This window comes from Strix aluco, chromosome 3 (assembly GCF_031877795.1).
Source record: "Strix aluco isolate bStrAlu1 chromosome 3, bStrAlu1.hap1, whole genome shotgun sequence".
Classification (NCBI taxonomy): domain Eukaryota; kingdom Metazoa; phylum Chordata; class Aves; order Strigiformes; family Strigidae; genus Strix; species Strix aluco.
In genome coordinates, this window is record NC_133933.1 from 23,249,807 (window position 1) to 23,261,236 (window position 11,430).

The following is an 11,430-nucleotide window of genomic DNA, read 5'->3' on the forward strand; positions in this document are numbered from 1 at the left end:
CATGAAAAGATGCATGTATTTCTCCATCCCCTTCCCACAGACAGCAGCTGCACACACACCCCCCATGTTTTTTCTTTCCCCTTCAGAGTGACAGCTATTTGGACAATCCTAGCCACCCGTGTTTTTTCTCACATCAGTGACAAGGATGTGATTTTCCCAGCCCACCAGGACTTCAGGCTGTGCATGCTCTTGCTGGTTCACAGAGCCATATTACAGAATCACAGAATCACAGAATTGTCTAGGTTGGAAAAGACCTTGAAGATCATCCAGTCCAACCATTGACCTAACACTGACAGTTCCCAACTACACCATATCCCTCAGCGCTAAGTCAACTTTACTGTTAAACACCTCCAGGGATGGGGACTCCACCACTGCCCCAGACAGCCCATTCCAACGCCTAACAACCCGTTCTGTAAAGAAATGCTTCCTAATATCCAGTCTAAACCTTCCCTGGCGCAACTTGAGGCCATTCCCTCTTGTTCTATCGCTTATTACTTGGTTAAAGAGACTCATCCCCAGCTCTCTGCAACCTCCTTTCAGGTAGTTGTAGAGGTGATGAGGTCTCCCCTCAGCCTCCTCTTCTCCAGACTAAACAACCCCAGTTCCCTCAGCCGCTCCTCGTACGACATGTGCTCCAGACCCTTCACCAGCTTCGTTGCCCTTCTCTGGACATGCTCGAGTAATTCAGTGTCCTTTTTGTACTGAGGGGCCCAAAACTGAACACAGTCATCGAGGTGCGGCCTCACCAGTGCCGAGTACAGGCGCAGGAAAGGCGATTATCTGTGTCCAACAGTGCTTCCTTTTTCTAAGAGCAGTTCCCAATTACCAAACAAGGTTTCTCCAGGAAGTTATACAGAGGAACCTATTCATTTGCTCATATCTGTGGGTGGGGGATTCTATCTCGTGAACATACCAGTGCCACTCATTTCTCTGATCCTCTCATGCCCCTCTCTACCCATTTTCAGACAGAAGAGCTTTCACAAGGTCAGAAGAACAAAAAGGTTCTTTCTCTGAGTAGGAACTGCATTTGGTCTTCTCTGTTCCCTTCTGGGAAGGATTTAGAGAAGAAAAATCTGTACATGCTATATGGGTTTCTTAAAAATTAAGTTCTTTCTACTGTGGAACATGACAGACAGATTGGATCAACAGCACTATACAACCATTTATTTGAAGGAAGGGATAGTAATTACACTAAGTTCCCTGAATAAGATTTCACAGGAGGTGTGTAGTTTAGCAAAAGGCAATTACTTCTGTGAGCTGGAATTTAGCCAGCATGCTGGAGTTCAGAGGGATTTTTAATCAAACAGAAAAAGTTAGAATCAGTTTTTCCATCATCTTAAGTTCCAACATAAGCATCATACAACAATGAAATTCAGATTTAGGTCTGGAAACTGTTCTTTTAACTTGCTCTCCTTATTATGCCTTAATGCTTTGTCCATATGACAGCAACCTTTGGTTGGGGAACATGGAGTTACAGGCCATTTGACCTGACACAGAGTGACTGTGTTCCTACAAGCCCAGCAGGAACCTGGGACAAGCTTCTCTAGAATTTGGAACACACTATACCCCTTGCATCATTGATAGCTTCCTCCTCTGCTATTGTTTGTCTCAATGTTTCTCTTATTATAGGGACAAGCTGTGGGAAGGGGGATTAGGTGACTCCATGTTTAGGCTTTGGCAAATCAAGGGACATGATAGACTATTTAACCCTTTCCTAGGCTCAGAAGTCCTCAAATCCTCCACAGCTTGACAGATGGGTGTTTGGAAACATTCATGGAGAAGAGCATCGAGTTATTCCAGAGGAGCAGCTTGGCTATGATATCCAAGTTATTTTTGTGGAATTTTCATAACAGAGCATCTCTCATTTTCTGGTCTTTCCCTTTCCTTCCTTGTGCTTATAAGCCTTTCCCTCCTCTTCCCACTCTGTACAAGGGTGGGGGAAAACAAGGCTTAGTTTGGAAACTTGAGGTGCTAAGAAATTCAAGGCTAGTGCAGGCAAGTCAATCACTGTGTAGCTTTCCAACTGCTTCGGGCACTGCAAACAGAGTAACAAAGCCAGTATTTAAAGTAGGATGAACACACTTTGAAACAATTCCTCTCTGCCTGAAGGGAGAGAAATCCCTGGCGAGTACGGCACGCGTTCTCCACGGCATGCCCATTCCACTGATCCCTTCGCTGGTCAGGAGCACGTCAAACACTGTAGAAGTTGCTAGGTTTAAAATGGGCTCTTCTCCAGCTACTTACGTGTCATGTAAACAAGCGTCAGCAAGGGCTCCATTAACATCTTCTGAAGACATGGATGTGGGAGATATTTATAGGCCTTGGATTATATTGTCCTCCTTGCCTGTGCCATTGCTCAAATGAAGGGCGTATGCATGGAATTCCTCTCCTTAGACTTCACGAGATCATCGCAAGCAAATGCCAATTAAAAACTCTCTTTAAATAGCTTTTACCCACCACTCAGTCTACCACCCTGTGCATTTATCAGCTAGATGAGAATCACAGAAGCTCCTTATAAGGTGATGGCAGCACAGAGGCCAGAAGGAAGCACAGCTCCCAGGGAAGGCTCTCTGGCCACTTTTACCTCTTTCAACCGTTAGTTTTCAAGGCAAAGTTTCATCAGCTTTGTTCCTGAAGACAGTGGAAAAGTATCAAAGTAAGAACTTGCTGCCTGTCTGCGTACAGTGTTTAAGCCGTTCACAAAATAGACAAGGGGCAATTATCTGCATCCAACCATCTTTAAAGTTTACACGTCACAGGCATCTCCAGTTTGTACCAAAACTGGATAGCTGGAGTCCCAGCTGGCAGCTAACAGGTATGTTAAATTCTCAAAAGCAGAACTGCTCCCCCATTAGGATGGAAGGACCCAATCCCTCAGTAAAGAGTTCCTTTATATGCCAATCAGGAGTTTTAATTCCTCTGTATACACAGAAAGGTCAGAAGCAGTTTAATCATCCCTAATAGCTAACTAGCACCCATCAATCCAGTTCTAGCGTGGAGCAAGCCCTTGGCAAACTAGGAAACTCACACTATTTTCCACAAAGGAATATTAGTTCTCTAATTAATATCATCATCTTTGATGACTCATCCCGCCAGGAATAAAAAGCAGACCAATGACCATCCTCTCTGTCAAGAAACCACAGCTTGCAAACTAAATTATAAAAATTAATGGTTGTATGCTTCCCAGGGTCCCACCAGCAGTCACCAACATACATTAGCAATGCACACCTAAATCCCTTCTTCCTCCTGAGCCATGCAAGACCTGACTCTTCTGAAATTGAGCAGCCTTGAAAGTGGAAAGGAGGAAAGGAGATGATCTAGTGATTGCTATTTAATGCTAGTCTGGAGCTTTGTAGACTGCTCAAGGGCAATAGATAATCCAGTGACTGGAAGAGCAATTGAGAAAGAAATTTTACTGCCCAGAGATGTCTCGCATGCACAGGAGTGGACAGAGATCTTTACAGAACAAGAGTTATGCAAGCAGTGAGTGTCAACCCCAGGTCTCACAGGGAATCTTAATCAAAAATCCCACTATGGGTCAAGTACTGATGATACATTGGGACATAGTTTTTAAGTTCTGGTTCAAACCTGCTTCAGCCTGAGACAGGCAGTACGTGCTATAACCAGCAATAAGCTCTCGACAGAGCTACACATGTACTTTGCCTTACCAGCTGTAGCCATCAAGTATAGCAATGCCATGCAACAAAAGTGGTTGAATGCCTTGTAAACATCCAGGCCCATAGTAACCAAACCATAGTCCATGGGCTACTGACAGTCTCAAAGCTGTCTGTGCAACCATGCAACCTTTACAGTGGTGGGGTTTTTTGGTGGTTTTGGTTTTTTCCCCCCATATACACTTTGCAGGAATGGTGACCGACAATGTAGTGAGGTTTGACAGCAGTACTTTCCTTTAACCTCTGCTGATTCAATTGCTCCAGCCCTTTGCCTGCAGTACTTTCCCAGCCCTGCAAGCCATGTTCCCCATATCTATGAGGAGAGGGGATGCTGGAGAGGAGACACTGCCAAGCCTCAGGCACAGCACTTCAGCAGAACAGCGCAGAGAAGAGGCCATGTGCTGCTTGTGAAGGGGCAAAGTTTAGGCTCGAACAGCTTTTCCCTCCCCCTCCATCCTCTACACAGCTCAGTCAAACCCCAGAAGTACCACATCATCTGAGCCTTGGCAGCATTTCAGTACAGACCCAAGGTCAGAGTTTCATATCTCTCATGAGAACCTGGAAGGAGCAGTTACAGGCTGTTTGTGGTTTTTCACAGCAATTCCTCTCAAGGCCATTCTCTGTGCTTCTTCCCCTTCCACTAGGGCTTTGGGGAAGTACATATTTCCATCCTACCTGCACAGTGAGGGGGGGAGAGGAAAGAAAAGTGTTTATCTTGACACCCCAAAGATGTTTTGAGATGGGTGAGAGTGATGGCCCTTGTCCTGTAGCCCCCTGAAGAAAGCCAGTCCATGTCAGGTCCCAAAGCAACACAGCAAGTGTATCTTCCCAGCCAGCCCTCAGGAGAAGATGCCAAAGGCACAAAGGGAGCCCCAGGGGTTGAGAGGTGGGACCAGGGGTCAGCTGCTGGAAGTTGGCCGAGGTGCCCTGTCCATGCAGCTGGGCCAGGCTGGTGAAAATAGAGCATGTTGAAAGCAGGTCATGCCTCCATGAAGGGTCTGTCCAGCCATCCCGGAGCAGCTACTCTCCACTCAGCAGGAAACATGGATGTCTCCTTCACAGGAGAGAGAAACAAGCCCTACAGAGTGGGAGATGATAAACTGCTAACATGACAAACGAGGACACGTTGCCCTTTCCAGCTGCCTCTATCCCAGCCCTGTAGGGATCATGTAAGGTCACAAATATTTCTAATGATCTGCTTCCGATAGGTCGCCTCACTCATTTCACTTCGTTTCCCAGAAATAAAGGCGGATTGGCGGCCTTTCACCGCTTCCTTTCAGGAGGACAGTTATGAACAAAAGCTGGCGCAGTCCTGCCGAGAGCCACGGGCCACTGTCACAGCCCAAGAGGCATGTGCCGGCTGCAGCCCTTCCCCTTTCCCAGAAGGGTATTTACTTGTCCAGTTTCTCACTACAGACTTGAATGTCAGAGCTGTCATTTATATGGAAAGGCTGCCAAAGTCAGGATGACACAGGGCTGGCAGGCTCACCTTAGCCACTCGGAAACCCCTGTGGAAAGGGAATGCTTGGCTTCCCACCATCTCCAGGGCTGGTCAAGCCTGTTCACAGCCCATTTTCCCCCCCCAACCAAGAAAATGCCTTTCAATGACTCCACCACCCTCGGTGGAGGTTTGCAATTAAGCTGCCGGACCTGCCAAGGAGCTTACAGCATTAATTAGTCTTGAGGCACCTCAGAGCATCAGATGCAACCTCATTGCCTGCCCCAAAGTCCTCCACTGGAGGGACGAGGGAGACTAGCACCTTCCAGCCCCGCAAGTAACTGCTGACTCCAGCAAGAGAGAGCAGGCCAAGAGGCTGTTTCCAAGAGAGGCAGGCTGCTGTTATCAGCTCCCCAGAGATGAGTGTGCAAAATACCTGGCATATTATACCCGGATCATTTGTATTCAATTGTATAGCCAAGAGGGAAAGGGAGGGGCGAAAGAAAGAAGCTCTTGACTTCTGCCCAGGAAGATAAGATAAGGTACAAGGAGAGGAAGAGCAATTTTTACAGCCCCAGCAAATAGCTACTTACTTCCTAACGAAGTGCAAGTGCAAACACTGAATGTAGTCCAAGGAGAGAAAAAGGCCATTGTTTACTGGGTTTTAGACAAATGTCTTCAAATGCCCTATTAGAAAGATAAGTGCATATTAAAAGAGAAAAATGGGTTCACATACAAGTGCAATTATTACACTGTACCTCTGTGTATCAGCTATGCTTGGCCAGACTTCAAGCAGTCACGGAACAACCCTGTTTCCCAGAAGTGCGTGTGCTGAACCTCTTTGCACAGAGTGCTCTGGGTTTAAGACCATCATTTAAAAATGGAGGGGAGGGGTATGTGAGAAAAAAGGTTGATCTTTGTATTTAAAGATCTGTTTCCAAGAGGGATACCAGACCAGAAATCAGTAAGTACAGCCAGGTTCCAAAGTGCACTCATTATCTGTTATGAGATGGAAGGATGGAGATCTTTAACCTCTTCTGATACTGGTTTCACAGGGACTCCTCCAGCCAAGAGGGACCCCAAGGTCCCAAGAAAAGCATCACTCCCCTCCCCACAGTCCCAAAGCCTGGTCATACCATGGCATATTTCTAAATGCCAAGCCAGAGCCCAGGAGCCCATGGAAACATGCTCTGCATTGCTGGTGGCACTCAGTGAGTTTAAATGGGACATCATCCCGGCTCCTCTGCACGGACCCGCTGCCGAGCTGCCTTTAAGAAGTCACGGGTTACACACTCAGAAATTCTCTTTTTCCTTCATGGTCCAGAAACTCAGCTTCCCAGGCAAAAACTTAATTCTTATTTTGAAGCAAAAGAAGTTTGTCAGCACAAATTAAAAGATAAACAAGCACTTTAGTCAGCAGTCAACACAACAAACATGATAACCTGGCAGCAGCATTATGCCTCCTTCTTCACATCATGCCTGCCCAGTACAGCTCGCAGGACACAAATATCTTTGTTGGAAAGATTGCCGTAATGTCAGGTGACTACAAGGGTGATAGCAGTCCACAAAGTACTCAGATACACCAGGGGACAAAAAAGCAAAATAAAAGGAAATACTGGGAAAGGAGCCATCACTGTTCAACACAGCTACCTGGCAGATTTGAATTGCAATCTCCTGATCTCTATACATAAAGCGCACACACACACAGTTTTCAGATACATTTTACTATTTTACTACATTACATACCACTTTTTTTTTTTTTTTTAATCCAAAGACACTTTGGAGGAATGCTACTTACAAAGAAATTATTTCTGGACATGAACAAGTCCTGTATGTTGGAGATGGGCACACCAAAATGGGGGATGAAGAAGAAACAGCCAATCCCCTCGGACAAGTTTTAATAGCTTTTTTTCATATATATATATATATATATATATATATATATATAGTTTAACACAGAGACACCTGCACGCATTTGGAATACAAGCACACAGAATTTCATAAGGCAATAATTTAGAAATTCCCCTGCCAAGAAGTTACATGTCATGCCGAGTCCCTTGATTACTTCTGCGTGTAACAGTCACTGAAGACTAAGTCTGCGCATTTTTTGAAGTCATAGCTTTGTTGTTTCCTGATCCGAATACAGAACAAAAACAGGATCATAATTTACCATAGAACACAATGAAAATCTTATCGTTGTAAATATACGTAGTAAGATAATACAAATCCTGTTCCTTGGTATTTCCCCTCCACCCTCCACTCCTACCACTACCCTTTCCAGCTCTTTTCCCTGCTTGCATGGAAGATTGACGCCCATCGTAAAGCCATAAATTACTCACAAACAGCTACTGAAAGTAGCAATGACCGTAGGGTAACACTTCCACAAAGCAATAGAGCTTCCTGGCAAGCTGATAAGAGTTTCCTGTTTTGAGTTTTGAGGTGGTTTTTTTTTTTTCTGATAAAAATTGACTCTCAAACATCTTGTAAAGGAAGGACAGAGATAATTTTTTTTTTCCCCTCCCCTAAACATGTTGTGTTGCAAAATACGTTCTGTATTGCTGAATGTGAAATGGGGACCAGCTCCAAGAAAAGCTGAGCGCATCAGCAGGCAAGTGGAACATGTTGGGTCCATCACCACCTAGGGCCAATGGATGAGCTTTGGCACACACCTTTGGTCCTACCCTGCGCTCTCTCTTCTTAAGTGCTGCATTTTGCACTGCCTCTGGCAACCACACTCGCAGTTTCTAGCGCAAGCAAAAAAGTTGAAATCTCCAGCTCTAGATTTACTCAGCTTATAGGGTGTGGCATGACCTCCATTACACCCGGGAGCGTACGTATGCCTGAGGAGAACCATTGGCTGGGTGGCTGTTTCTGCTTCCTGCCGACCTGCCCTATATTCATGTGGGGGATGTCAGACACAGGTTTTCATCTGAAATCCCAAAGCCACCAGTGAGCACTCCTGCACAGATTGTCCTGTGCTCACAGCAGCCTGGGGATCCCGATGACCTCTGTGGGAAGCCCTCTCCTTTCTGTCACTTCAGCGCACCTCCACCCTCCTGTTGTTCCCGATTACTGGGGTCAGACCATAGGTCCCTACACTGGGCCAAACAGGCTGTATCAGAGAAAGGACTACCTCTCAGCTGCCCCTTCCCTGTAAGTGCTACCCTACCCAAGGGGCTTTTGGTGGAGGATTTGCCCTGCCCCACCCCAGTCGCAGCCCAAAAACATTCACATGCACCTCTGTTTCTCTGTTTTCACTGGCCCTGCAAGCCCCTCTCCTTCTGAGATAAGAGAAAAATCATTGCACGTGCTTGATTCAACATCAGATATGAATACATGATAGCCCCCAGGAGCACCAGATTCTCACTCAGGATTTAAAGTTTAATCCCCCAAATAACCTCATTAAAAGAGGGACAGCCAGCTAGAAATTCAGTCCACTCCAGAAAGTGAAGTAAAAATAACTTTAAATGCTCTGTCTGTCCTCTGGTACATAGTCCCTGCCCCTGCGAAGGGCAGAGGCAGGGCCAGAGCCCCCCAGCTTCTCCGGCACAGGAGCAGTCTAGACAGTAGTGATGGTGATTTCAAGGGCAGAGAAAACAGCAAGATGATGTTCTGCAAAGCAAAACATTTTATGCATGAGCAAGATAATTTTACAGGGTGAAGTTCAAAATAGATTGCACCCCACAGAGGAAGAGCAGCCCTCTGATCAGTGTTTTTTCCAAATCAGTCTAGGCACTGTTCACATCACTTCTCCTTTAAGACAAATTTCACCACTTCATCTTACAGTAAACAACAGAAGTGAGAAGTACTTACACAACATAGCGGAGATCACAGACTTGCATTTTTGTGGGCTTTCAGACATTCATTTTTCACTGCATGTGGACCACATACAGCCATTCACACACAGGGTTACCCAATACAATTTAATTTCTTACCCATATTGGCTGGCAAGGCTGACAGTGGCTCTTCCCACATACCTACTTCAGTACACGAAAAGACAGGCAAAGCAAATGATGCTACAACATTAAAGCTCAATACATGCAGCTGACCAGGCCAGCCACAAACAGGAGCAGTGATGGATGCTGCAACCCTACCCTCTCCCAAAATCAAAAAGCCATCTTCTAAAAATGACACTATGGCTGAAACAACAACCCAGGCATTCAAGAATATCCAAGACCAGCACCAAATGCTTTCTCATCATTCATCCTTCCTCCCCCCTCCATGTTCCCTTCACACAAGCTAACTCTCAGCAGTAACCCACCACTGCCATACTCTCCCCAGCCTTTCAAACCTGCCTACAATTGCATTAAGTAGGAGGAGACCAGGTCAGGTGAAAGAAATTCTGCTCTCAAACTTCCGTTCACCTGTCACGCCAAACCTCTGCTAAACATTTGTAGGGGTCTGGCTAACTTGAGCTGTCCCACTCAATTTTTCTGGTCTTCCCTCTCCTGATAAAGGCTGCAAATGTTCTCAAATGCTTTTTCTAAGCAAACAACTTCTCAGGAAATATTTTACAGCCACAGGTTCAGAGCAAAGCTTTGCTGCAGAAAAAGATCACACATTTTTGCTTTATCCCCTCTTAGAATAGGCAAATCAGAGAAGTTATTGGGTAAAGTCTGTGTAGGGTCAGCCTGGGCAGAGCTGGTGGTGGGGCCCCCAGGGCAAGTGAGGGCTGAGACCCCCTGGCTCAGCACATTTGCTCCATTGCTCCTGTTGAGCTTCAAAATATTCAACTTTCACATGCGATTTATCATCTCTGACTGCCATTTACATTCCTCCTGCTGCCTTTTGGAGACTGGCTGCTTTTCTGGGCTGCATCAACATTAACAGGCTGTGCTCCCATGCTGCTCGTACTCTGAGCCCTAAAACATCCATCCCTGGTGGGTGCAAAGCAAGCTGTGGGTGTCCTGCTGCCTCTGCAATGCCCAGAGAGCCGGTTACAGCCCTCTGCGGAGTTTGGACATCTCTCACCCAGCAGGAAACCCTGTTGTGATGCAAAGAGCCCCCACCTGAGCTCAAAAACCCTTCTGCTTTCCATGGACATTCAAAGGGGACTTTTCCCAGGCAGGAGGTAAGTGATACCTATATACACATACATATATATATATACACACACACACACACCACCCCCCATCCCAAAATGTCAGTGTGGTTGGTCAGCAGATGTGCACTTCATACATTTGTTTTACTGGGTGACTTTTCAGGATACACTTTAATTGTGTTTTGCAAGCCAAGCAAAAAGCCTTTTGGTCCAAGGTCCAATAGAGATAAGCCTAAAAAAAGAGCTGCCTGACAGAACTGCTGACAAGGTGCCATCAGGGCCACCTTCGTGACCGATGGTTCCTGTGGGACTTGCCCCAGTGCCACCCTGCCCGCAGAGCTGATCGAGCTGGTGGAGCTCAGAGGAAATCCCCGAGCATGGCTTCAGCTGGCAGAGCCCTGAGATGCCAAAGAACAAATGCATGGCTGCAAATGGGTTGCATTTGTTGTACAAATCACAGTGGCAATGAAAATACACAGCCACGGCGCTGTTTTGGCAGTCGCTTTTCAGTGTTGGACTGCAGGAAAGGAAGAGATTTGGGGTTTTTGGCTCAGGGCTTGTTTCATTACTGCAGATCCCAAAGATCTTTGTAAGGCGATGCTCAAAATCCATACCAGATGTGCCAGTCCATCCCTTGCAGGGAAGCAGACACAAAGCTGGCAATGATGGAGTCACTTGGGTAAGACAAACCCTCATGATGCATCACTACATCATGTCGGACCACCTGGATGCAGAAATTTTGGTCAGAGAAAGGTTTGGACTAGACATAGGTCAGGGCAGCTCACAGGGCAGTCAGAAACTGAAGCTTTTGGCTCAGAAATATGTCAAGGAGCCACATGAAGAAGATGCAGAAGAACCTCTTCCCGCTTGCCCAGGACACAGGCCTTGGCCACAGCAGTGGTCCAAGGTGGTTTATTTAAGCCACACTCACAAACCTCCCTGGGAGGAGAAAAGCACCACAGCAGAGCAAATCCCACTGAGAGCAGTCAGTGACAGCAGGCTCCTTCTTGGCATTCATCACTGATTTCTCAATCAGGCAAGCAGTAGGAGCCAGCCATCAGGGAGAAGCTCAAGGTTTAATTTTAGCCCGCACCCGCAGTGCATATCTTTCCCTTTTATTTTTATTCTGAACTTCATGTAAAAATAGAATTTCCTGCCTCCCGATAAGGGATTCCTGTTTTTGCGGCAGGTCTGCCTTCTTGGGAAGCTGGTGCCTACGGGGTTACTGTTGGGCGCTTCAAAGCACGGCAGCCCAGCCGAAGGGATAGGACAAATGG